Source organism: Tachyglossus aculeatus, chromosome 2, assembly GCF_015852505.1.
Source record: "Tachyglossus aculeatus isolate mTacAcu1 chromosome 2, mTacAcu1.pri, whole genome shotgun sequence".
Taxonomy (NCBI): Eukaryota; Metazoa; Chordata; class Mammalia; order Monotremata; family Tachyglossidae; genus Tachyglossus; species Tachyglossus aculeatus.
Window position 1 is genome coordinate 68,147,410 of NC_052067.1, and position 10,279 is coordinate 68,157,688.

Here is a 10,279-nt window from a genome sequence, read left to right on the forward strand (position 1 = left end):
CATCAGTAGGCGTTGCAGGAGTCATCAGAAAGTTTTGCAGTGGAATCCAGGACACTACCATGGGGAATAAATGCAGAGTTTGAGAAGCAGCATACCCTAGGAGAAGGAGCCCAAGCCTGCGAGAACTAGGAGAACTAGGAGAACTAGGTTCTAATTCCTGCTCTACCCCTTGCTTGCTGTGTGACCTCAGTTTCCTTATCTGTAAAACTGGGGGCAAGATACCTGTTCTCCCTCCCTCTTATGCTGTGGCACAGGGACTATGACCTGCTTATATCATTTCTACCCCACAGTTTTGTACAGTGCTTGTCCCATACTAAAGCATCTAACAAATGCCACCATCATTATTATTTGCCAATGAAAAGTTATCACTTTTTCTGGTCAGAAGTGTCAGAGGCGATTGACACTGGAGGTTCAGGCTTCCTTTTTTCAAATTCATTAATATTTACTGAGCACTTTCAAGTGTATATTAAAGAAAAATAAATTCTGTGATTCAGTCAAGAACAAAAAAGATTAATCCAGAAAAAAAAAGATAATGGAAGACAGAAAAGGAGCAGAGTGGTGGCTGAGTGGATCATGAGAAGGGGTGAGAAGAAGAGAGGTCATGACACAGTAAAAGGAGAAAATAAAGTTGATTTATGTTTATGCCCCAGAAAAAAAAAAAGCACAGTGAAAAAAGCTCTCAAGACACAAGGGACTTTAAAAAAAAACAACAAAAAACAAATATACTACCAATGTATTATAAAAACGGAACAAAAGCAAATTATAAATGACAAATGTGTCTCAGATTATTTGAGAATACAAAAACAAGCTATATGCTTTCTGAATCATTCATTGGGCTTACGACGATCAATACAGAGAAAGCAGGTTTAAGAAGGGTAATTGGAGATTTGCCTTAGAGGTAAATGGGACTGATAGTACAGGGTTGGAAATAAATGATATTTATTGAGTATTTACTTTGTGCAAAGTACTATGCAATATAACAGATATATTATTCATTCAGTGTGTCTCAGTGTAAAGAGCATGGGCTTGGGAGTCAGAGGTCATGGGTTTGAGTCCCATGACTTGTCAGCCGTGTGACCTTGGGCAAGCCACTTTTCTGTGCCTCAGTTACCTAATCTGTAAAATGGGGATTAAGACTATGAGCCCCACGTGAGACAACCTGATCACCTTGTATCCTCCCCAGCGCTTAGAACAGTGCTTTGCACATAGTAAGTACTTAAATACCAACATTATCATTATTATTATTCAATCATCTTTACTGAGTGCTTACTTTGTGCAGGGCACTGTACTAAGCGCTTGGAAAGTACAATTACCCAAAACGAGTTTACAGTCTGGGGGGGGGGAGACAGATGTTAATATAAAGAAACAAAATTACAGATATGTACATAAGTGTTCTGGGATGAGGGGGTGAATAAAGACAGCAAGTCAGGGCAACGTAGAAGGGAGTGGGAGAAGAGGAAAGGAGTGCTTAGTCAGGGAAGGCCTCTTGGAGGAGGTGTGCCTTTAATAAACTTCAAAGGCGAGGGAAAGTAACTATGTGTCCTCTGATCCATTCTTGCAGACATAATCTGATTCATTGGAAGACCTGCCAATCATCTGACACAATTACATCACAATGGGACACAGAGACTGAGAGGCAGAGTAAATGTTTCTGAAAAATCTAAACCAGTATCCTTTCCCATCACCACTGTTGCTCTTCCACACACCTCCTTTCAGCCTCAAAACACCTAGTCCCAGCTAAGGACAAGGCAGTGCAGCCACAGCACTATAAATCTTCAGCCACTGAAGTTCAGCTTGAGCCTCTGAACTCACTGATCCGCTGTCACTGAACTGTTCAGTCGTCAAATTAAGCTCTGCCAGGTGCTGATTCCCTCTATTAGCACATATCTATCAGCTAGGTGTTGATTGGGTTGGCTTGTTGTGGATCTCAGATTCAACCTCAGTGCAAGCACCGTCAGAAGTGGGTGACAGCCTCCTTTCCTTTTGCCTTTTTCTGAGGAGCTATTAGTTGCTCCTGGCCATTTAAAAATTCCCACCATTGGGGCTGACCAGGACCTGGCCAGAAACACCACTCAGTCCTGGGGACAAAGCAAGTTAAGCCTGCCCTCTTCTCCTTCAGCATAGTGGAGTCCTCCCGGCTCCTGACAACATCACCACATGGAGTCAACGTGGGGCACCCCACAAAATCAAATAGCTGGAACACCCCTGGGTTGATATGGACCTGCCAGTAAACACGGAACTAAAGTGGTGAGCACGTGGCTGAGGGAAGAAGCAGAGGACCCTCAGTGTTGGGACTGGGAGCATCCCTGCCTCCCAAACTGCCCCTTCACCTGAAACCTCGCACAACGTAATTGCCATCCCAGGATCTCCTTCCCAACCATCTTTGCTCCTTCCCCAGGGGAGGGACAGAAGCAGCGACAGCATGGCGCCTCTGCCTAATGTAGAGCACTAAAAAGGCCACGGTCTTGCGGTCAGTGTGGCTAAGACTACTGAAGTTACAGTCACGAGGAGCCTGAAAGTCTGCTCTTTCAATCACTGTACCTTATTGCTTCACTTACTCATTTATCCTGGCCTTGGTCTTTTAAATGTTCATGTTGTGTTTAAATTGTTTTATTTTCTCCCATGTATTTGTCACTAGCCTCTTTCTCTAAGTCAGTGGAACTTATTGAGTGCTTACTATGTGCAGAGCACTGTTCTAAGCGCTAGGGAGAATACATTACAAGAGAATAAACAGACATGTTCCCTGACCACAATGAATTTACAGTCTAGAGGGGGAGACAGACATCATCATCATCATCATCAATCGTATTTATTGAGCGCTTACTATGTGCAGAGCACTGTACTAAGCGCTTGGGAAGTACAAATTGGCAACATCTAGAGACGGTCCCTACCCAACAGTGGGCTCACAGTCTAAAAGGGGGAGACAGAGAACAAAACCAAACATACTAACAAAATAAAATAAATAGAATAGATATGTACAAGTAAAATAAATAGAGTAATAAATATGTACAAACATATATACATATCATCATCATCAATCGTATTTATTGAGCGCTTACTATGTGCAGAGCACTGTACTAAGCGCTTGGGAAGTACAAATTGGCAACATATAGAGACGGTCCCTACCCAACAGTGGGCTATAAGTAATTTATAATGAATAATTTAAAGATATATACTTTAGTGCTGAGGGTTTGGGGTGAATATCAAATGTCCAAAGGTAACAGATCCAAGTGCAGAGAGGATACAGAAGGGAGGGGACTTAATCAGGGAAGGCTTCATGGAGAAGATGTGAACTTAGTTTTGCCTTGAAGGTGCAGAGAGTGGTGGTCCGTCATTTATGGAGGGGGAGGAAGTTCCAGGTTAAAAGGAGGGCATGGTAAAGTGGTCCTCAGTGAGATAGAAAAGAACAGGGCACAGTGAGTAAACTGGTGCCAGAGGAGCAGAGTGTGTGGGCTAGGCTGTAATAGGAGATTAATGAGGTGAGTTAGGGTGGGGCCAGTGATTGAGTGCTTTAAAGTTAATGGTAAGGAGTTTCTGTTTGATGAGGAGGTGGATGGACAGCCATCGGAGATTCTTGGAGTGGTGAGACATGGACTGAACGTTTCTGTTGATAGATGATCTGTGCAGCAGTGTAAAGTAAAGACTGGAATGGGGAGAGACAGGAGGGTGGGAGGTCAGTGAGGAGGCAGTTGCAATAGTCAAGGCGGGATAAGATAAGTGCTTGGATCAACATGGTAGCAGTTTGGATGGAGAGGAAAGGGGTGGATTTTAGCTCCCTTACTGTTAGACTGTGAGTCCCTTGAGAGTTGGGGATCATGCCCAATGCTCACCCATATATTCTCAGTACTCAGCAAAGACCTTTTCATACAGCACTTAAAAAAATGCTATCATTTCTACTACTAGTACTAAGTTGACAATGGCCACCCTATTGCTCCCACAATTCACTCTTCCTCAGGTGACATTATCAGTACCTTGGCTGGCCTGCTTTAGTGACTTTTTAAAGTCAGTGACTGTTGGAAAAGCGGTAGTGGAAGGAAAGGAATCATGACACCATGGAGCTTGCAGAACAAGCGTGTTAAGCTGGGCCCATGGGAAGGTGCGGAAGTGGAAGGGAGAGAAAGAGCCCTTAATAAAAGTGGGCTGGAAAGGAATAGTTTTTAAACTAGACCAGTAAAAGGGGTGGCCCTTTATCTAGGAGAGTGGAAAGGGACAAGTCCATAAACTAATCAATGGTATTTATCATCAACAACAGTGTTTATTGAGTCCTTACCATGTGCAGAGAATGTACTAAGCACAATACAATAGAGTTGATAGGCATGATCCCTGTCCTCAAGGAGCTTACAATCTAGTAGGGGAGACAGACATTAAAGTAAATTACAGATTTAAGCAAGGGGAGTGAAGAGGGTAACAGGTTTTATAGGTCTTGGGTTTGCCATCAAGAGAGCTAGGCCAAAGAAGCGGACTAGACTTTGCCCAAGAGAGTAGGCAAGGTTTGGGACTGGACCCTCCCAGTTCCTGTAGCAGGCCTGAGGGCCTTATTTAGCTGGGGCTAGGATCTCTGTGACCTTGCTTTGCTGGAAATTGAAGAGTGCATGTTTAGCATCTATTGAATCCTTAAGTATAAGCTTTAATTATAGTTATGGTATCTGCTAAGCATTTACTATGTGCCAAGCACTGTACTAAGCACTGCTGTAATGAGGTTGGAAAAAGTCCATGCCCCACATGGGGTTCACAGTCTAAGTAGGAGGGAGTAGGATTTATTCTTCCATTTTACAAGATGAGGAAACTGAGGCACAGGGAAGTTAATTGATTTGTCCAAGGTCACAGCAGGAAAGTGGCAAAGCCAGGATTATAATCCAGGTTCTAACTCCCAGATCTGCACTCTTTCCATTAGGTCAGGCTGCTGACCTTTTCCAGCAAAATTACTAGCTTTCTGAGCAAATTCTATTTGAGTCAGTGCAGGAAATAAGCCAAATCTGGCTGGCACTCAGTTCCGGTAGATGGAAAAGGTCCAGAACCTAAAGAGCAGCGCCGACACCCATGTGGGGCTGGGCCACATCCCACCTCTCCCATTTTATTTGAATGGGTTCGAATTCAAGCTCCGCCACATGTCTGCTGTGTGACCTTGGGCAAGTCACTTAACTTCTCTGAGCCTCAGTTACCTCATCTGTAAAATGGGGATTAAGACTGTGAGCCCCACGTGGGACAATTTGATCACCTTGTACCTCCCCCCAGCGCTTAGAACAGTGCTCTGCACATAGTAAGCGCTTAACAAATACCATCATCATCATTATTATTATTATTTTATTCCCCATGAGGCCCTGTACTGCATGTGTGGTTTCTTCGTCAGGCGCTGGCTGGCCACCTGCCCACTAACAACATCAGAGCACAAAGAGGTCTGATCAGAGCCTTTAATTCAATCAATTAATTGTATTTACTGAGCACTTACTGTGTGCAGAGCACTGTATTAAGCACTTGGGAGAGTACACTATAACAACAGAGCTACACAATGAGCTCATGTCTAGAACTGGAGACAGCATGGCCTAGTGGATGGAATACAGGCTTGGGAGTCAGAAGGACCTGGGTTCTAATCCTGGCTCTGCCACCTGCCTGCTATGTGACCTTGGGCAAATCACTTAACTTCTCTGGACCTCAGTTACTTCATCTGTAAAATGGGATTAAGACTGTGAGCCCAATGTAGGACACAGGCTGTGTCCAACCTAATCAGCTTGTATCTATCCCTGTGTTTAGAACAGTGCTTAGTATATATTAAACAGTTAAATACCATAAGGAAAAAAAAGGTATTTATTGATGCCTTCCAGAAGAGAAAATTTTCTAGAGTCCAGTGGGAGGCAGAGAGCAGCAGACGCAAATGAGAATAGAACAGAAACTTGCTGCTGCCACTGCACTCACTGTGTAAAATGTGCATCGCTTAGTGGAGCGATTTAGTACAGTGTTCTGCACACAGTAAGTCCTCAATAAATACGATTGAATGAATGAATGAATGCATGAGTTGAGGCCTTGACTGGAGAAGAGATTAGAGACTGGGGATTTTAAGTGGGAGTGAAGTAAATTTTTTAGTAAACAGCTTTTCCAAATCATTTAAAAAAAAAAAACCTATACAAGCAAGGCACTTTAATCCAAAGACTTTTTCCAGTTCTTTCTGAACATTGAAGACAAGGGTCATAATTTAATGTGGGCTTAGAGAGTTTCAATTTGGCAGAGTACTTTTTGATTACTAAAAAAGGATGGAAAATTTTAATTTATTCTGCTAGACACAAGTGCTTCCATGAATGACTATCTATTCCAGTTTTTCCATCAGTGTTTTTTCCTGAGAAGGAAGGTTCAGGAATCCCTACATGACTTACTGAATTAGGGAGGGTAGAAAGATGGAATAGGAAATTCAATGAATGTTTTGTTTCTCTTGACTAATTTGTCTACTGCAATATCTTGGTCGTTACCTTTCAGCTTTAGAATCTCCTTGTTCTAAAGCAACTTTAAGCAACATTTCCTTAGGCAAAGATGGAATTTTCCCATTTTCTGTATCGATGTAGGGAGACATTACAATATTGACCCTTGGGTTTTGATATCCTCAGCCCTACTTTTTCCCTTCCAGTTTCAAGAGTTACAATATTTTCACCTACTATATGTCTAAGAGTTTGTGTCATCAGCCATTCTTGATTATTTTTCTGGGCCAGATTCCAACTCTTAGATACGGACTCAGTGAAGAGCCTGTCAGTATCATTTACCTTTTACCCAGATGGGTAATCTCTTCCCATTTATTCACATTATATGAAGTTAAATTAATCATATCCAACCTGCTATGTCACTCATTCTGATTGAGCCTAATCCATTATAGTTTGCTTTGCTGGTGGGAAAGAGAAATAGCTAATAATTTTTTAACTCTGCTGACAATCACACAGAGAAGCTGTTCCTTCAGGCTTCCTTCCTTTTTTTTCCTCCTCATTCCTCCCCCTCCATGTTATTGCCGGCTCTCTGCCAGGAAGAGTGGCCTAATTAGAAGAAGTACATGCCTGGGAATCAGAGGACCTAGGCTCTAATACTAGCTCCTCAAACATAAAGTGGGGATGAAATACCCGTTTTCCCACCTACTTAGACTGTGAGTCCCATGTGGGACAAGGACTTCTTAAAACCGGATTATCTTAACTCGATCCCAGTGCTTAGAACTGTGCTTGACATGTAGAAAATACCATAATTATTAGGTGAAGTATTCTCATCTCTCCCCTCCCACTTTCACACACACCTGCTTCTCCCTCACCCCTTTGCTCTTAACTGGGTGGAACCAAATAGAAAGGCAGAATTAAGAAGGCACGAGTATGCTGGTCCTCTAAGTATCCCTAATTTATGGTATTTCCTATGGGCTAAAATACTGCACTGATCTCTGGGATGGATACAAAATAAGCAGATTTGACCCAGTCCCTATCCCTAAACAGGGCTCACAGTTCAAGGGGAAAGGGAAGCAGGAAAGAAATCTTGTGTTTTACGATAAAGGGTTTGGACCACATTCAGTCTATACTTCACTCTGCTGCCTGGATTATCTTTGTGCAGAAACACTCTGGGCATGTTACTTCCCTCCTCAAAAATCTCCAATGGCTTCCTGTCAACCTACATATCAAGCAAAAACTCCTCACTCTTGGCTTCAAAGCTCTCCATCACCCCACCCCCTCCTACCACACCTCCTTTCTCTCTTTCTACAGCCCAGCCCGCACCCTCCACTGCTAACCTCCTCACTGTGCCTCGTTCTTGCCTGTCCCACCACCGACTCCCAGCCCACGTCCTTCCCCTGGCCTGGAATGCCCTCCCTCCACACATCCACCAAGCTAGCTCTCTTCCTCCCTTCAAAGCTCTACTGAGAGCTCACCTCCTCCAGGAGGCCTTCCCAGACTGAGCCCCGTTTTTCCTCTCCACCTCCCCATCCCACCTCCTTCCCCTCCCCACAGCACTTGTATATATTTGTACAGATTTATTACTCTATTTATTTTACTTGTACATATTTACTATTCTATTTATTTTGTTAATGATGTGCATATAGCTTTAATTCTATTTGTTCTGACGATTTTGACACCAGTCTACATGTTTTGTTTTGTTGTCTGTCTCCCCTTTCTAGACTGGGAGCCCATCATTGAGTAGGGACTGTCTCTATATGTTGCCAACTTGTACTTCCCAAGTGCTTAGTGCAGTACTCTGCACACAGTAAGTGCTCAATAAATATGATTGAATGAATGAATCTCCTCAGCATTTGCACTGTCCAGAAGTAAAAGTATCCATGGATAATTAGCTATTATCTATACTGTTTTCTTCCTCTTTGAACATAGAAAAAGAAAAAGTCTCCCCACCTCCCCAGGTCATACTTCACACTGTTGCCCAAATTTATTTTTAAATAAAACATACAGTCCACATCTCACCATTCCTCCAAAACCTTCTGTGATTACCCATCTGTATTAAACAGAAAGTCCTTACTACTGGCTTTAAGGCACTCGAGCTCTTCCCCTTCCTAATTAACCTAATCACCCACTACAACCCAGACTGCACACTCTGCTTCCCTAATGCCACTGTACTCAATCTAGTCTCTTTCATTATAGACCACTCCTATCTGTAACTCCTTCATCCTTCAAACCTGGCTGACCACCAATCCCTCCATGTTCAAAGCCTTTCTAAAGTCATATCTCTATAGACTGTAAGACCATTTCTACACTGTAAGCTTGTCGGGAGCAAGGAATGTGTCTACCAACTCTTTGTACTCTCCCAAGTGCTTAGTACTATGCTCTTGATACCAGTAAGTGCTCAAATACCATTGATTAGTTGATTGTTATCTCCTACAAGAAGCCTTCCATCACTAACCTTTCATATCACCACTCTATTCACCCTCCCTTCTTCATTGTTTAATTATTTGGGCATGTGAGCCCATTGTTGGGTAGGGACTGTTTCTATATATTGCCAACTTGTACTTCCCAAGTGCTTAGTACAGTGCTCTGCACACAGTAAGTGCTCAATAAATATGATTGAATGAATTAATTAATGAATGTAGCCCTAGACTGTAAGCTTGTTGTGGGCAGGGAATGTATCCATTTATTGTTATATTGTACTCTCCCAAATCCTTAGTACAGTGCTCTGCACACAGTAAGTGCTCAATAAATATGATTGAATGAATGAATGAATGTAGCCCTAGACTGTAAGCTTGTTGTGGGCAGGGAATGTATCCATTTATTGTTATATTGTACTCTCCCAAATGCTTAGTACAGTGCTCTGCACACAGTAAGTGCTCAATAAATACAACTGAATGAAAGATTTGATACCCCAGAGCGCTAATATATCTATCTTCACTCTGCTGCTCTCCATCTGTAATTTGTTTCAATATCTGTCTCTTTCTCTAGTCTGAAAGGCCTTTGTTTCTACCAATTCTATTGTACTTTACTTTCCCAAGTGTTTAGTATGGTGCTCTGCACACAGTACCATTGACCATAGGTTTTATCAGGGCCAGAAATTGCTTTATCTAAAGAACCAATTAGTTTTCATACTTTGACTCTGATTCTTTCATATTGATCCACAGAAAATTCACTGACAGGATATCTTCATCTTTTGGAATTTGAAACCAACAGTGGTTAGGCTTTCTATGGCTTGCTGTAAATAGGGACCATACTACAAATCTCTCTGTGTTCTACATTTTATTCTAAACAGACTGTAAATACAGGATAACTAATTATTAGACTCTAGAGAGTCTAATCCTCCTTCACTGGATTGAAATCAGGGCCACTTCACTATTTAACCATAAATGAAGATCCAAATCAGTCATCCTGTATTTAGAACTACTAAAGGAAATTTAGTCAGTCACATCTATTGAGCACAGAGTACTGTAATAATAATAATAAGAAGAAGAAGAAGAAGAACAATAATGATAATGGTATTTGTTAAGCACTTACTATATGCCAGGCACTGTCCTAAGGACTGTGGTGGATACAAGCAAATCAGTTTGGACAGCGTCCCTGTCTCGCACAGCAGAGTGAAGTATGGAATGGGCTGGGGAGAGACAGAAGGCAGGGAGGTCAAAAGTAATCACTGTGGTATAGGATAAATGCTTGGATTAACATGGAAGTACTTTGGATAGAATGGAAAGGGTAGATTTTATCAAAGTTGTGAAGGTTGAACTGACAGGATTTAGTGAGGGACTGAATGAGAGAGGAGTCAAGGATAATGCCAAGGTTACAGGCTTATGAGGCAGGAAGGATGGTGCTACTGTCTACAGTGATAGGAATAGCAG